Below are 18,067 nucleotides of genomic sequence, written 5' to 3' on the forward strand. Positions count from 1 at the left end.
GGTGAGGATTACGGTCAGAGTCAAAGCAAGCCTCAGGGTTAGAGTTAGGATAAAGTCAAGTCAGGGTCGTGATAAGGGTCAGATAGCATTTGGATATTTTCAGAGTGAAGTTCTGACTGAAAATCAGGGTTATGTGAGGGATGTAGTCAACATCAGTGTCAGAGTCAGATATGATCAGGGGAGGGTCCGGGTGAGACCCTCAGGTAAGAGTGAGGTTGAGTGAAGGTCAAGTTGCGGGTAGGATTAGGGAGAGATTACTGTTAGATTGAGGGTAAAGCTTAGGGTAGAATCAGAGTCAGGGTAATAAGTCAAGGTCAGGGTTGGAATTAGGGTGTGTGAGGTTGAGGTTCAGGGTTAAGTGTAACAGGGTCATAGTCAAGGTGAGGGTCAAGGTCAGTGTCACAGTGAAGTTGGTCAGCAATCCCTTCCCCACCACCCAGCACCACATGCAGCTCTTGCAGATGCCACCTCCTGAAACGCTCTCCTGCACTGAGCTCACCTGCTTGGGAGTCCTCAGTGCTGCCTAACCCTCCCTGCCGACCTCCACGGGGATACAAGTGTCATGAAGCCAGGGATCTTGGAACAGAATGTTTTGTCCATTGATGGATTCCAAGCACTCAGAAGAATCTGTGGCCTACAGTAGGTGCTCAACTGAAAGCTTATTTAATAAGCAACGAGTATCCATTAAGATATTTCTGGAGGGGAAAAGTACATCTAGAAATAAACTGTTCACAGTAGTTCTCTCTATGGAAGAATTACAAGAAACTTTCATGGTTGACTTGACACATGTCCATACTGTTTAAAATTTAAAAAAAATAATAATGTTATTTTATAATGACCAAAAATGGATTCTTCCACTTTGAGAAAAAACAAAGAACTCCAGGTAAAGTTCCTGGTAAAGTGACAAGAGACTCATTGCACTGTAGCTATTACCCAAGCCTCAAACAACTGGCAGCCTTTTGGGGAGCCTTGGAGCATCCTTGAAGAAACCCTATTATAGTTCTCTTCTCTAAGGAGGAAAGACAAACCAAGAGGCAAGACAACACGAAGGTCTATTTATTCAACAGCAGCTTTGAAAAGGAATCCTTGAGACAGTGAGGGGATGTATTTCCCCATTTCTACTTCACTTCTTTCCCATATGGTTCTGTCCTTCACAGGCTAGAGCCTGATGCAGAAAAGGTGACTGTCTTAGATGTACGTATACATGACCTTGGAGGGCACAGTCTGGAGGTGTAGACGGACGGGACATTTGTAAAAGTGGGACAGTAGAGTCTCACTGTAGCCCACCAGGAAGTAGAACTTGTGTGCAGGCAGCTGCCTCAGGACCAGGGCACGGATCTCCAACTGGTTAGCCCGGTGCTTTAGGATCGGCTGGTTGGCCAGACACCCTGGGAAGGTGCCCAGCATGAACTTTCAGAGGAAAACATCCTCCACCGTTCACTTGGGAGAAGCCACATGCTTCTCCCATCCAGGTTACCTGAAAGGAGAAGGGCACCTCGAAGACTCAGCAGAAAATCCAGAGGTAACATCCAAGAGTACTGGGCACTCAATTCCACCCCCACCCTGGCTTCTTCTCTCTTCTACAAGTGGAATAAAAATAATAAGTTCAAAAATAATAAGTTCACTTTAAAGTTCAAAGTACATTCTTTCATTACATTCGCAAACAAATCCTGTGAAGTATTATTGGTTATCCTGGTTTTGCAAAAGGGAAGACTGAGGCCTTAGCAGGGCACAAAACTCAGATGATCCTTTCCTGTCTAGACCTTTCCCACTCTTTCTGGATGTTTACAGAAGCACTGGCCATCCCTTAGCCCAGAGAGATGAGGCCACCAGCTACTTCTGAGACTGGGGACATGAGCTCTATAACCAGCCAGGGCCATGGCCTCAACCAGTGGATTCTCAGTGTAGGTCCTGAGACTCTTACACCTCGTACAGTATGCCTGAAGAGCCTCCACACCCGGGCGCCTGGGTGGCTCAGTTGGTTAAGCGACTGCATTTGGCTCAGGTCATGATCCTGGAGTCCCAGGATCGAGCCCCACATCGGGCTCCCTGCTCGGCGGGGAGTCTGCTTCTCCTTCTCACCCTCCCCCCTCTCACGCTCTCTTTCTCTTCATTCTCTCTCTCTCAAATAAATAAGTAAAAATCTTAAAAAAAAAAAAAAAAAAGAGTCTCAGGTACCTGGGTGGCTCAGTTGGTTAAATGACTGCCTTTGGCTTGGATCATGATCCCAGAGTCCTGGGATCAAGTCCCGCATCAGGCTCCCTGCTCAGCAGAGAGTCTGCTTCTCCCTCTGACCCTACCCCCTCTTGTGCTCTCTCTCTCAAATAAAATAAAATCTTTTCCCCAGACCTCCACACCCATCTTCAGACCTCCACATCCATCCCCAGACCTTAGAACCAGAACCTGAAAAGGGTGGGGGACAGGAATCTGTATTTTAAGTCTCTAGACAGATGGATCTCAAAACACCCAAGTTGAGAAGCCTCATACTGAACAAAACACAGCTGATTCTCCTTAGTTTCCAGTAGTTATGTGCCAGAAGGAAGCTTACCTAACATGCATATTTTCTCCCCAATGTACGTCGCACCTTCTTATGCTTCACACTTCACCATTAGGGCTATTTTAAGCAAGATAAATCACTGACAAAAAGCACAAAACTGTAAATATGGGGCAATAATGCATCTTGAAAAGAACACTTGTTTACAGAATGAGCGGAAACAAGAAAGCAGTGCCCTCGGTGAGGAAGGTGTGCGCGGGGTGCCTGCTCTGCCCACGTCCCACAGTACTTCGGAAAGGGTTCTGAGCAGGAGAAATCTGCATGCCCGACCCAGTGAACCCCCACTTACAGCTGCCACCTGGCCACAAAACCTGAGCCTGACACACCCTGGCACACACCCTCAACTCAGTGCCCTGGGAAGCTCACCAAAGCTATGGGTGATTGGGCCTGCCATGCCCCTAGGCCCAAACCCTAACCCTGGCTGGCTTCTGAGGGGTCTGTCTCTAGAGTCTAGGCTCCAAAGCCCCAGGGATTGGGGAAACCTGAGCAAAAACAGAGGACTCAGCCTCCCACCCACAAGGAAACTGTGCCATTTGGAACTCCGGGAAGGATTCAGAGCAGGAAAATCTACATGCCCATCCCACCGAACCCCCACTTTGAGCGGCCCCCTTGTCACAAGCCCAGAACTTGACACTCACCCTGACCCATGCCTTCAAATCAGACCCCCAGGGAAGCTCCCCACGGTGCTGGCAGATCGGGCCTGCAATGCCCCTAGGCCCTCACCTTAACCCTACCTTTCTTCTGAGTGGTCTGTCCCCAGAGGCATAGCTAGTATTGGGACACCTGAGCCATACCAGAGGACTCAGCCTTCCACAAAGAAGGAACCGTATCATTAGGAACTGCAGAAAGGATTCAGAAAAGGAGAAATATGAAGGCCCTCCTGAGCCCATCACACCGAACCCTCAATTTCATTGGCCCTCTGGACACTAGTCCTGAGCCTGACACTCTCCCTAACCCATGCCCTCAACTCAGCGCTCCTGGAGGCTTGCCACACAATCAGCAGATTGTAACTGCCATACCCCTAGGCCCTAAAACTAACCCTAGGTTCGATTCTGAGAGTTCTGTCCCCAGAGGTCTGGCTCCCAAGAACCTCAACAGATCACATCTTCCATGCTCCTGGCCCTCTCCATAACCCTAGCTCAAGACATGTGTGTAAACATGAACACACCTTTCTATGAAGACGACTAACAAGCGACCAACAGACACCCGAAAAAGTGCTCAACATCACTATCCATCAGGGAAATACATTCAAAACCACAATGAGATACCACCTCACACCAGTTAAAATGTCTAAAATTAACAAGTCAGTGAACAACAAATGTTGGTGAGGATGCATAGAAAGGGGAACCCTCTTACACTGGGAATGAAATCTCGTACAGCCAGTCTGTAAAATGGTATCAAGTTTCTTCAAGAAGTTAAAAAAAGCTCCACTATGACCCAGCAATTGCACTACTGGGTATTTACCCCCAAAATATAGATTAAGTGAAAAGTAGTGGCTCCTACCCCCCACTGTTCATAGCAGCAATATCCACTATAGCCAAACTATGGAAAGAGTCCAGATGTCCACGGACAGATGAATGGATAAGAAGATGTGGTGTATATTCTTCAGCCATCAGAAAGGACGGTGTGGCACCACCACCACCCTCCTCTCCCCATGCAGCTGCTAGGAATCACAGTCACAGACCCTGGTCAGTTTTCATGGAAACCAAGCAGTGGTTCCCACCGCACACTGCCCCTCTGGTGGCGAGCCAGTGCGACCCTCCTGCCTGGCCAGAGACTGCTGTCTTCCTGTCTCCACACAACACAACAGACAGGAGGCCAAGGCAGTGCAGCTTCCCACCACTGGAGGCAGTGCTGAGCGACAGTGTGAGCAAAGGCAGAAGCGATGAACTGCAGCCTCCCGCCACTGGAGGCAGCGCTGAGCGGCAGTGTGAGCAAAGGCAGAAGCGATGAACTGCAGCCTCCCGCCACTGGAGGCAGCGCTGAGCGGCAGTGTGAGCAAAGGCAGAAGCGATGAACTGCAGCCTCCCGCCACTGGAGGCAGTGCTGAGCGGCAGTGTGAGCAAAGGCAGAAGCGATGAACTGCAGCCTCCCGCCACTGGAGGCAGCGCTGAGCGGCAGTGTGAGCAAAGGCAGAAGCGATGAACTGCAGCCTCCCGCTACTGGAGGCAGTGCTGAGCGGCAGTGTGAGCAAAGGCAGAAGCGATGAACTGCAGCCTCCCGCCACTGGAGGCAGTGCTGAGCGGCAGTGGGCCACAGAACAGGAAGCCATGACAGTGCAGCTTGCTGCCCCTGGAAGTTGTGGTGAGCTGCAGTTGGAGAGGCGCAGGAAAGTGTGACAGTGTGGCTTGTTCCTCAGGAGGCAGTGGTGAGCTGTAGTCTCTGTTCCCCCAGGCACAGGTGTGGCGGTAACAACCCCCTGAGCCGTCCACCAACTCAGCAATGTGCCCTGTGTCTCAGGGGTTGGTGGTCAAGGGCTGTCAGGATTGTGTAGGAGGGTCTTCCAGGTGGAGGAATGGAGGCTGCAGTAACCAGACCCCACTCAAGCTGCATGAGGAACAGATGAGTTGAGGGTTTATTCGAAGAATAATTTCGCTTTTCCAAAAGAGACAATGTCATTGGTCTACACTAGAATGAAGATAATTACTACTTAAAAAACAGTATGTGTTTCCCCTTCTCCCAGAAACTGAAGCAGGTGTGCAGACTATAGGTCGGAGGTGCCTTCTCATCCCCACCTGACAGCACCTCTCTGCTCGCACTGTGCTCCACGAGACCCGATGTTTTGAACACCAGCATCTGAGTCAGTGATGCAACTTGTCACAGGACGTCAGCGTTCAGAGGAAGCAGCAGGTACAATTGGCGCAATGTCACATCCAGGTCAGGACTGGAGGTTAAACCTCTCATTAACCCAAAACCTCCTGTGCTTTCCTCTTTTCTCTAGTTGAGCCACAAAGTAAAACTTAAGTAGCTGTCAGCATTCTGGATTTGGTGCAAGAGTTACTTAATTTCCCTGCAGGTAGAACACTGCAGGGGATCCCATTTTCTCTGTTCCTTTATGGCTTAGGAATGTATTCTGAACATCTCTTTCCTAGGAAATCACTTGTATTAGGGAAGATGAGATTTACTCTGTGTGTGTTTTTAACATATCATTTGTTCCTTCATCTAGCAGTGTTTATTCAACTGGGCCTAGGATATGGTTGAGTGGCCAGCATCTAGAGTTAGGTGGCTTTTGTCGTCAGATACAGACTTGGATGATGTCTTGTCATTTGTCAAAGGTGATGTTTCATAATTTATTAGTCTTTTCATTCAAAGAGTTACAATGAGGGCAGAGGGAAGATTCAAAATGATTCAAAGTAGACTTTTACCATTTAAAAGTTTAGCTTGACTTTCTAGTTGGATGAAATGTATCATCTAGATATTTTGACATGCCATATTTTCTCTGTATTCTTCTTTTGTGGGGAAGTCAGAAGGGGAGTCTTTGAGAATTATCCTGGATAGAGGCATGCTGGTGGCTTCAAGGGGCTTGGCGTCAGAAGCACTGGGGTGAATTCTGGAACTGCTTGCCTGACACTGGGTGAGTCAGGTCATCCCACAGAATTTCCATTGTGTCCTTATGAAATTGCTGGCAGATAATGTTCTGCTTAAAGTGGAACCCTCCCGCTCTGTTGGTGGGAATGCAGGCTGGTGCAGCACTCTGGAAAATAGTATGGAGGTTCCTCCAAAAGCTAAAGATTGAAGAACCCTATGATCCAGCAATTGCACTCCTAGGTATTTACCCAAAGGATACAAAAATGCAGATTCGAAGGGTGCAAGCACCATGATATTTATAGCAGCATTATCAACAATAGCCAAACTATGGAGAGAGTCCCAAAGTCCATGCACTGATGAATGGATAAAGAAGATGTGGGAGATATATATACAATGGAATAAGAATGAAATCTTACCATTGGCAAGGATGTGGATGGATCTAGAGTGGATTAAGCTAACCAAAATTAGTAAGGAAAGAGAAATACCCTACGACTTCACTCATATGTGGAATTTCAGAAAGAAAACATGAACATAGTGGGGGGGTGGGGGAAGAGAGAGGCAAATGAGGAAACAGACTCAGCCTTAGAGCTCAACCAAGGCACAAGTGGAGAGCTGGCAGATCACTTTCTTCTGTGCCACCAGCCTCACCCAACACACACAACCACATCATCTGTCCCTGTCACTCCAATTCAGATTCCTCAGAGTTGCCAGGCTGAGACGTTTCTTCGTGCTCCTTTCTTTGCATGTGTGTGAAGTTGCAAACCTTAGATGATGAAAATGACAGGTCATCAGAACATCTGTTACTCTTTCATTTCCTGCTCTTCTTTATTTTTTTAACTGAATTTATTTTTATTTATTTTTATTATGTTAATCACCATACATTACATCATTAGTTTTTGATGTAGTGTTCCATGATTCATTGTTTACATATAACACCCAGTGCTCCATGCAGAACATGCCCTCTTTAATACCCATCACCAGGCTAACTTATTCCCCCACCCCCCTCCCCTCTAGAACCCTCAGTTTGTTTTTCAGAGTCCATAGTCTCTCATGGTTTGTCTCCCCCTCCAATTTCCCCCCTTCATTCTTCCCCTCCTGCTATCTTCTTCTTCTTTTTTTTTTAACATGTAATGTATTATTTGTTTCAGAGGTACGGGTCTGTGATTCAACAGTCTTGCACAATTCACAGCGCTCACCATAGCACATACCCTCCCCAATGTCTATCACCCAGCCTCCCCATCGCTCCCACCCGCCACCACTCCAGCAACCCTCAGTTTGTTTCCCGAGATTAAGAACTCCTCATATCAGTGAGGTCATATGATACATGTCTTTCTCTGATTGACTTATTTCACTCAGCATAATACCCTCCAGTTCCATCCACGTCATTGCGAATGGCAAGATTTCATTCCTTTTGATGGCTGCATAATATTCCATTGTATATATATACCACCTCTTCTTTATCCATTCAACTGTCAATGGACATCTTGGCTCTTTCCACAGTTTGGCTATTGTGGACATTGCTGCTATAAACATTGGGGTGCACATACCCCTTCGGATCCCTACATTTGTATCTTTGGGGTAAATACGCAGTAGTGCAATTGCTGGATCATAGGGTAGCTCTATTTTCAACTTTTTGAGGAACCTCCATACTGTTTTCCAGAGTGGCTGCACCAGCTTGCATTCCCACCAACAGTGTAGGAGGGTTCCCCTTTCTCCGCATCCCCGCCAACATCTGTCATTTCCTGACTTGTTAATTTTAGCCATTCTGACTGGTGTGAGGTGATATCTCATTGAGGTTTTGATTTGGATTTCCCTGATGCCGAGAGATGTTGAGCACTTTTTCATGTGTCTGTTGGCCATTTGGATTTCTTCTTTGGAAAAATGTCTGTTCATGTCTTCTGCCCATTTCTTGATTGGATCATTTGTTCTTTGGGTGTTGAGTTTGATAAGTTCTTTATAGATTTTAGATACTAGCCCTTTATCAGATATGTCATTTGCAAATATCTTCTCCCATTCTGTCAGTTGTCTTTTGGTTTTGTTGACTGTTTCTTTTGCTGTGCAAAAGCTTTTTATCTTGATGAATTCCCAATAGTTCAATTTTGCCCTTGCTTCCCTTGCCTTTGGCGATGTTTCTAGGAAGAAGTTGCTGCGGCTGAGGTCGAAGAGGTTGCTGCCTGTGTTCTCCTTTAGGATTTTGATGGACTCCTGTCTCACACTGAGGTCTTTCAACCATTTTGAGTTTATTTTTGTATGTGGTGTAAGGAAATAGTCCAGTTTCATTCTTCTGCATATGGCTGTCCAATTTTCCCAACACCATTTGTTGAAGAGACTGTCTTTTTTCCATTGGACATTCTTTCCTGCTTTGTGGAAGATTAGTTGACCATAGAGTTGAGGGTCCATTTCTGGGGTCTCTAATCTGTTCCATTGATCTATGTGTCTGTTTTTATGCCAGTATCATACTGTCTTGATGATGACAGCTTTGTAATAGAGCTTGAAGTCCAGAATTGTGATGCCGCCAGCTTTGCTTTTCTTTTTCAACATTCCTCTGGCTATGCGGGGTCTTTTCTGGTTCCATACAACTTTTAGGATTATTTGTTCCATTTCTTTGAAAAAAGTGGATGGTATTTTGATGGGGATTGCATTGAATGTGTATATTGCTCTAGGTAGCATTGACATCTTCACAATATTTGTTCTTCCAATCCATGAGCATGGAACGTTTTTCCATTTCTTTGTGTCTTCCTCAGTTTCTTTCATGCGTATTTTATAGTTTTCTGAGTACAGATTCTTTGCCTCTTTGGTTGGATTTATTCCTAGGTATCGTATGGTTTTGGGTGCAATTGTAAATGGGATTGACTCCTTAATTTCTCTTTCTTCTGTCTTGTTGTTGGTGTATAGGAATGCCACTGATTTCTGTGCATTGATTTTATATCCTGCCACTTTACTGAATTCCTGTATGAGTTCTAGCAGTTTTGGGGTGGGGTCTTTTGGGTTTTCCACATAAAGTATCATATCATCTGCAAAGAGTGAGAGTTTGACTTTTTCTTTGCTGATTTGGATGCCTTTTATTTTTTTGTTGTCTGATTGCTGCTAGGACTTCTAATACTACGTTGAATAGCAGTGGTGATAGTGGACATCCCTGCCGTGTTCCTGACCTTAGTGGGAAAGCTCTCAGTTTTTCTCCATTGAGGATGATATTCGCTGTGGGTTTTTCATAGATGGCTTTTATGATATTGAGGTATGTACCCTCTATCCCTATAGTGTGAAGAGTTTGGATCAAGAAGGGATGCTGTACTTTGTCAAATGCTTTTTCTGCATCTGTTGAGAGGATCATGTGGTTCTTGTTCTTTCTTTTATTAATGTATTGTATCACATTGATTGATTTGCGGATGTTGAACCAACCTTGCAGCCCAGGGATAAATCCCACTTGGTCGTGGTGAATAATCCTGTTAATGTACTGTTGGGTCCTATTGGCTAGTATTTTGGTGAGAATTTTTGCATCCATGTTCATCAAGGATATTGGTCTGTAATTCTCCTTTTTGATGGGGTCTTTGTCTGGTTTGGGGATAAAGGTAATGGTGGCCTCATAAAACGAGTTTGGAAGTTTCTGTGCTCTGACTATATCATGCCAGTCCTTTCTGGCCTGCCAGGTCTCTGTGGATAGGTCTGTTGCCAATCTAATGTTTCTACCATTGTAGGTTACATATCTCTTCTCCTGAGCTGCTTTCAGGATTTTCTCTTGGTCTCTGAGACTCATAAGTTTTACTATTAGATGTCGGGGTGTTGACCTATTTTTATTGATTTTGAGAGGGGTTCTCTGTGCCTCCTGGATTTTGATGCCTGTTTCCTTCCCCAAATTAGGGAAGTTCTCTGCTATAATTTGCTCCAATATACCTTCTGCCCCCCTCTCTCTTTCTTCTTCTTCTGGGATCCCAATTATTCTAATGTTGTTTCATCTTATGGTATCATTTACCTCTTGAATTCTGCCCTCGTGATCTAGTAGTTGTTTCTCTCTCTTTTTCTCAGCTTCTTTATTTTCCATCATTTGGTCTTCTATATCACTAATTCTCTCTTCCGCCTCATTTATCCTAGCAGTTAGAGCCTCCATTTTTTTTTTTTTTAAGATTTTATTTATTTATTTGACAGAGAGAGACACAGTGAGAGAGGGAACACAAGCAGGGGGAGTGGGAGAGGGAGAAGCAGACTTCCCGCTGAGCAGGGAGCCCGAAACGGGGCTCGATCCCAGGACCCTGGGATCATGACCTGAGCCGAAAGCAGACGCTTAACGACTGAGCCACCCAGGCGCCCAGAGCCTCCATTTTTTATTGCACCTCATGAATAGCCTTTTTGATTTCGACTTGGTTAGATTTTAGTTCTCTTATTTCTCCAGAAAGGGTTTCTCTAATAACTTCCATGCTTTTTTCAAGCCCAGCTAGTATCTTTAAAATCATCATTCTGAACTCTAGTTCTGACATCTTACTAATGTCCATATGGATTAGGTCCCTGGCAGTCGGTACTGCCTCTTGTTCTTTTTGTTGAGGTGATTTTTTTCTGTCTTGTCATTTTGTCCAGAGGAGAATAGATGAATGAGAGAACAAAATACTAAAAGGGTAACAACATCCCCAGAAAATATCCACTAAACAAATCAGAAAAGACCTGAAACCAGGGGAAAAGAAAGGGAAAGAAAGAAAAAAGAAAAAAAAAAAGATTAAAACAAACAAAAACAAAACAAAACAGAATATGATCAAATATGATCAGGCTGATGCATAGATCAGTGCCACACACTAGATTTTGGGCGTATTTTGGTCTGTTAGAAGAAAGTGCCTCCCAAAATTTTAAAGAAAAAAAAACTTATATATGTACAAAAATAAGGGTTAATATGATGAAGGGATGGAATATGACTGTAAAGATGAAAATTATAAAAGATTTTATAAAAGGAATTGATAAGATAAGAAGTTGGTTGAAAAAAGAAAGAAGAGGATTTAAAAAAAAATGGGGAGAGAATGTGTTCAGGCAAGAGACTAGAACAAAGCCATACACTAGAGATTTAGGGTATATTTTGATCTGCTAGAAGAAGCTGTATCCCAAAATTTTAAAGAGAAAACTTATATATATATATATATATATATACACCAAAAATAAGGGTAACTACTATAAAGGGATAGAATATGACTCTAAAAATCTGACTCTTGCTCCTCCCCCCTGCTCTTATTTCAAAAAAAAAAAAAAAGATTTTTTTTTAAAAGGGGGATTGATAAGATGTTGGTTGAAAAAGGGAAAAAAAAAAAACAGTTAAAAAAAATTAACTTTGAAAGACTAAAGAATCATGGTAAAAAAGCCATGAATTCTATGTGCAGTATTCCCCTAGCGCTGGAGTTCTGCCGTTATCATTGATCGGTAAACTTGGTCTTGGCTGGCTGTTCTTGCTGATCTTCTGGGGGAGGGACCTGTTGCCGTGGTTCCCAAATGTCTTTGCCGGAGGCAGAATTGCCCCGCCCTTGCCAGGTCTGGGCTAAGTAATCTGCTCGGGTTTGCTCTCGGGAGCTTTTGTTCCCTGCAAGCTTTCCATACAGCTTTGGAGGCCGAGAGTGAAAATGGCGGCCTCCCAATCTCCACCCCAGAGGAGCCAAGAACTCAGGACCCCACTCCTCAGTGAGCCCCCAGAGAAAAGCAGTCAGTCACTCCCGTCTCCCCGGTCTCCGGCCGCACTCCGTGCTCACCCGGCCTGTGACCGAGCGTTTCTATCTCTGGCACCCGGCCCTGTGTGGAGTCTCCAAACCTAGCAGATCCCTGCAGCGCATTCCCGCGCCACTCCTCCCGGGGGAGGAAGGGGACTCTCCCTGGATCTGCCACTTGTTGGGTCCCTGCTGGAAGAGCAGTGGCCCAACTGTGCCACAGATCACGGTTTATGGCAACCACGAGCTGTGAGCCCACTCCTCGGCTCTGTCTCTGCAGCTGGCTTCCCCGCTCCAATACCTGGGAGCTCTGCCGCACTCAGGCACCCCCGGTCTTCCTGTGACCCCAAGGGTCCTGAGACCACACTGTCCCAGAGAGGGTTCCACCCCCTGCTTAGCCACTGGAGCGCTGTTCCTCAGCAGAGCAGACTTTTAAAAGTTCTGATTTTGTGCTCCGCTGCTCTATCACTTGCCAGAAGCGGCGGATGGAGGCCCCCTCCCCCGCCATCTATCCTCCCCAATATTGCCTCAGATTCACTTCTCCGCAAGTCCTACCTTCCAGAAAGTGGTCGCTTTTCTGTTCAGAGAGTTGTTGCTATTCTTTTCTTCGATCTCCTGTTGAGTTCGTAGGTGTTCAGAATGGTTGGATCCCTATCCAGCTATATTCCTGGGACCAGAAGAAATCCAGGTCTCCTACTCCTCTGCCATCTTGCTCCTCCCCCCTGCTCTTATTTCAATCAGTGAAGTGAATCGGACCTGCTAGTGGAAGGGGCTATCTGTGTGTTTTTATTTCCTCTTTTAATTAAACAATGGGAAAACAATCTTCTGAAATAGTAAAAGAATTCTTGTGGGTGTTCATGTTTTTCTCTCCCATGAACCACATTCCAATATTAGAGATTATGTTTTATTTTTTTTTTGGTTTTTTTTTTTGTTTTTTTTTTGTTTTTTTTTTTTTTTTTTTAGAATTTATTTATTTGACAGAGAGAGACACAGCGAGAGAGGGAACACAAGCAGGGGGAGTGGGAGAGGGAGAAGCAGGCTTCCCGCGGAGCAGAGAGCCCGATGTGGGGCTCGATCCCAGGACGCTGGGATCATGACCTGAGCCGAAGGCAGACGCTTAACGACTGAGCCACCCAGGCGCCCCTAGAGATTATGTTTTAAAGTAAAACACAGACTCAGAGCGGTGACAGGGTACGGTGCCCTTTTGAGAGGGACACATGGAGATGGAGTGTAGGTTCTTTAGGAGCTCAGGGAGTGGCTCATTGTGTTCCCAAAGGAAATCGAGGCCCCTGTTAGCCTTCCCCAAGGGGGCTGCTTACCTGGTGGCCCATCCTGGGCTCTGGAAGCTTGACCCAGTGAGTCACTTGCGGCTTGAACTGGGGAATTTAAGAAGAAAACAGAATGAATGCTGGAGGGTGCCTGTATCCTTTGTACGTGGACAACTCCATATAGCAAAGGAACCCATCACCCATGAGGCGTGTCGGGATCCCTGAGGATGTGGGCTTTGCTTCATGGGCTGAGGTTGTGTATTCATCCTTATCTGGACCACAGACATGTTGTCTGGCTATGGAGATCCAGACCCTTATGTGACCATGTCATTTTTATTACTGTTATTTTAGGAAAGCAATATAGACATTGACTTCGAGAGAGAAATATCAATACAAAAAACACAACATATACATTATATATAATAAAATATAATGATTTATATACATGATATATGATTTATATATATGTAATGATTTATATAATATATATAATGATTGAACTTGTGGTATCTCTCATTAGTATGGTAATGTAGAGCTGCCCATATGAGAAAGACCAAGAAATTATATTTTGATGGAAGTGTGCTGTGTACACGTAGTGTTTTATTCTATCATTTGCCTTACTTCTCTGAAGGGAAAATGGAGCGGTGACTGGTCCGACATGGGAGACAAGTGAATTGAAAGAGCAGTGTTGATGCCGACACGGTGCTCAGTGCCCAGTGAGGAAGGTTTGAAGCTCAGACTTGGAAGCATTGGTGTTCAGCGAGGATGTTGTCCGAGTTTCCAGCACGTCGAGTCACTTGGCTGGTGTGTCTAATCGGGCAGTTCCTGCCTTTCTAAGGGCAGCTTGGAAGTGGCTTGAAACCCTAGGGCATTTGTGGAGTGGTCTGGATGGGACACCTGTGTCGGCCAGTGTAGACACCCCCCAGGGAATTCCAGAGCTGACAATGAGCACATCTGTGAGGCTGGAGTTTGCTTCTCTGTGAGAAGCATTGATCTGGAGTGGAAAGAAGTCGCTGGGTCTTATGACTCCCTGTGTGAGCAGGTCTGAGCCTGGCAGGGTAGTCGGATCAGATAGCTGGGGGGTTGTGACGCCGTGGTGGTGGACCGTCGCTCATGATGGGCAGGCCAGCTTGCTCCGGGGACAGGGACTGGGCTCTCCTCCCTGGCCAGCCCTCCTGCTGCAGATGTGATAAGAGAGTTGCTTCCTGTTTGGTTCTCCAGCCCTCGGCTCAGCAGGGTGGTTGGTGGGAAGCAGCCCACACGCAGCATTATCGATTCTTGCCCAGTGTGCCCCCTGCTTCCTCAGAGGAGGCACAGCAGATGTCCTCTGCCTGGTGTCTGTGAGTTCAGCCAGCAGAAGCACTTCTTCCAGAGCCACACACCTGAGAAACCCTCTCTGCACATTCCTGTGCTGTGTGCAAGAGGTCACTTTTCATTTGGAACTGAAATCTCAGCTCCTGCTGTTAGGTTCCGAGGCCAAACAAGACACCAGTCTCTATGAAGGTCTAGTTCCAAGTGGAACCTGATGTGTGAGACTGAGGCCGAACCTGGATGGCCTGCTGACCCAGCTGCAGGTTCCTTCCTGAAAACTGTGCAGCAAAGCCTGGTTTGTGATGACGTCACAGGAAAGAGGGACAGGTGCAGCACTCTGCTTGACCACAGGAGGATTCTGGACGTCAATCACAGGTGGTTGGTGCAAGGAGGAGAGATGTCTGTTTCCCAGGACCTTGGCCAGAGGGAGATTTGGATCCTGGGATGGGTCTCTGATCAGCTTTCTCAGATGAAAATCTCAGACAAGGAGAGGAAGTGTGTGTGCTCACCTGTAATTGAGGAGGGTGTCTGGTTTCAGGTTTCATGTGCAGGTGGATTCCTCGTGTGGCTCATTTTCCTGATGGAGTTCAGGGTGCAGTAGGTGGACCCCCTGGTCCTGGGTATCCTGGCTGTGCAAGAGCCCTGGGGCACCTTTTCCCTGGGGCTTTGGACCAGGAAATTGGAGGTAGTCAGTGGTGAAACCATCAGTGTAGGCCTCTGTTTCTGCCCGCCGAGATGGACTGGTGACTGTGATAGCTGCTATGGAAATACAGAGCAGGAGACAGGGCTGGGGTACTGAAAGTGAGGTGGGGGTGGTGCTTGCTATTCACATAAGGGCCAGGTGGGACTTCACTAGGAAGGTGATCCTTGAGTCAAGATCTAAAGAAGGTGAGTGATATCAAGTCAAGCACACTATAAACGGAAGGGAAAGTATGTGCAAAGGCCCCGGGGCAGGAGCATACCAGGTATGTCCAGGAGCAGCAAGAAGGCCCTGTGGTCACAGGAGACAGCTTAGGACAGACCTCAGGGAGGTGACAGAGGGAGACAGAAAGCCATGGCAGGGCTGTGACCCCATGGGACCCTGTTTCACTGGGCCATCCTGGCTACAATGTTGAGAACAGATGACAGAGGGTTGAGGATGGGCAAGGGGGGTCCACGGTGAAGCTTTTCCAGGAACTCAGGCAAGAGAAGGGCTCTGGTGTGGACCAGACAAGTGGCCTTGGAAGGAGGGGTCAGTCCTATTCTGGGTATGTATTGAAGATGGAGCTCACAGAATTTGCCAATGGGTTAGATATTGGGAATGGGAGAAAGGAGGAATTGGGGTAACTCCCAGCTCTACTTGGGTGTCCTGAGGAAGGGGAAGGAGGAGGTTTCTGGGGGTAAAAGGTAGTCTGTGTTCCCCATGCTGAGGAAGGTGCCTTTCACGGTGGATCTGCTGATGTGTGTGTCCGGGAGAATATTTAACATCTACTCTCTCAGCAACTTTCAAGTACGTGTATCCCCCACTTTTTAAAAGTTGAAGGTAAGACACTTGGCTTTTTTTTGAAAGATCTACGTCATTACCCAGCTTCAGTAACAGGAAGAAACCTGAAGAGGATTTCCCTCTTATGTAAAAATTCGAAAAGTGAGCATCGCGTTCAGCATCTGTGTTGCGGGGACCCACTGCAGAGGCGGCCTGCGCCCCAACCAGCTCCTTCCTGGGAACCGCTCTCTGCGTCCAGCCCCCAGCACTTTGAATTGTGTCTGTGAGCATGTGCTGTGCTTTATCTCCATTTATTTTGGGCATCCCTTAGGAAGTTGTGTCCTGAGGCCTAGGAAAAGCCAAAGAGAAGTCATTTTTGGAGTTTGAGCACGCTCACTATTTTTTCTGTGTAAATAATGGTAATTCCTCCCTTGGTTTACACCATTTCTGCTGTGAAAGGTTTCCTAGGAACACTGTACTTTCAAATAGCGGGGGAACCTGTACCCCATACTGCAGGGTGAGCTTAGTCTCCGTGCTGCACAGAACGTTCCGTGACTTACGCATTTATCACTCAAACATTGTGTCTTTGACCACCTTCCCCTGTCTCCCTCCATCCCCGAATCTGGCAACCACCAATCTGTTCTCAGTATCTATGCGTTCAGTACTTTTTTTTTCCACGTGGAATGTCCATGAGCATCTGGTATTTGTCTTTCTGTGTCTGAGTTACTTAGCATAAGCCCCCAAGGTCTCTGTTTCTATGTCTGGTTACTGTGAATAATGCTGCAGTGAACATGGCAGTGCATCTATCTTTTTGAGGTAGTGTTTTTGTGTTCTCCAAATAAATCCACTCATTAGAGCAATTCCTGGGTCATGTGGTAGTTGTATTCATTTTTTCCAGGAACTTCCATACTGTTTGTCACAGTGGCTGCACGAATTTACATTCCCACCAACAGTGCACAGGGTCCCCTTGTCTACACACCCTCGACCATACCTGGTGTCTGTCTCTGGGACGATTGCCGTCCCTACAGTTGTGAGATGATAGCGGATTGCGGGTTTGACTTAGGTTTCCCTGACGACCATTAGTGACGTTGAACAACTTTTTCTGTGTCTGTTGGCCACCTGGGTGCCATCTTTGGAAAGTATTCATATATTCTCCCCATTCTTTTATACAGCTTTTTTTGTTTGTTTTGATTTGTAGGAGTGTTTTGTGTATTTTGGATATTAGCCTCTTCTTACACATATGATTTGCAGATTTTTTTTTCTCATTGGGTAGGTTGCCTTTTAAGTTTTGATGGTTTCTTTTGCCATGCAGAAGGTTTCAGTTTGATGTCGTCCACTTGTTTATTTTTGCATTTGTTGCCTTTGCTTTTGGTGTCCGATCTAAAAGACTCTTTCCCCAAACCCATGTTGTGTAACTTACTACCTGTGTTTCCTTCTCAGTGGTTTATGGATTCAGGTCTTATATTCATGTCATTCATCCATTTAAAATTTTTGTGTGTGCTGTAAGAAAGTGATCCAGTTACATTCTTCTGCATTTAGTGTCCAGTTTTCCCAGTACTGTTCATAGAAGAGACAGTCTTTTTCCCATTGTATATATTCTGCTCCTGTGTCGTAAGTTAAGACCATATATGTGTGGGTTAGTTTCTCAGCTTCCTCCTCCTCCTCCATTTTTTTTTGTGTTACAGTTTATTTTTTGGGAAAATATTTTTCCTTTTGGAATATATGCAGTGTGGACTTTATTGATTACATGTTCATACTATTTGTTAGGACATTTCTCTGACATCTGTGTTTTTGTAAATGAGTAGCTGGATCTATAGCTTTCAACAGGTTTAACATTTGGGCAGAACTACTCAATAAATGTTGTATTCTTCCATCAGATAAGGGATTGTGTCTGATTGTCTTTTGTAATCCTATCAGATGTGATGATTGGTATCTCTATTTCCTTTTCCATGATAGGGTTATTAAAGTGATTTTAATATTTCTTAAAAATGTGGATTCTAAATCATCCTTATTTAATAATATATATTTATATAAAACAAGTTTAAAGAAATGCATTTATTGGAATCAGCTGTTGAAACAGGACATAAATATTAATTCCCATTCAGACTTAATAATAATTATATCAGAGCAAAGTTTAAATATACCTTTAATGTACTGACTCTAATGAATAAACTTTGCCAAAAGTGCTATGATTATCATTTTCTGAGCTTTCTATTCTGTTCCATTGACCTGTGTGTCTGTTTCTAGGCCAGTACCATACTGTTTTGATGAC

The 18,067-nt window shown here is 45.5% G+C and overlaps 1 long non-coding RNA gene across 2 annotated transcripts in view; it reads right to left on the reverse strand.

Moving 5' to 3' along the window:
- Positions 1-1,033: 1,033 nt before the first annotated feature.
- LOC118533194 (uncharacterized) overlaps positions 1,034-18,067 on the reverse strand; it is a 39,995-nt gene continuing 22,961 nt past the window's right edge. Inside the window, exons 3-5 of one of the 2 annotated variants that reach the window (XR_013443963.1) lie at positions 13,074-13,130; positions 12,310-12,421; positions 9,995-10,735 (exon numbers count right to left, since the gene is read on the reverse strand). This is a non-coding gene — a long non-coding RNA (uncharacterized LOC118533194). Of the gene's footprint in view, positions 1,478-9,994; positions 10,736-12,309; positions 12,422-13,073; positions 13,131-18,067 lie in introns of those variants that run through there. The other variant, XR_004916110.2, reaches the window with a different exon arrangement.

This window comes from Halichoerus grypus, chromosome 14 (genome assembly GCF_964656455.1).
Source record: "Halichoerus grypus chromosome 14, mHalGry1.hap1.1, whole genome shotgun sequence".
NCBI classification, from domain to species: Eukaryota; Metazoa; Chordata; class Mammalia; order Carnivora; family Phocidae; genus Halichoerus; species Halichoerus grypus.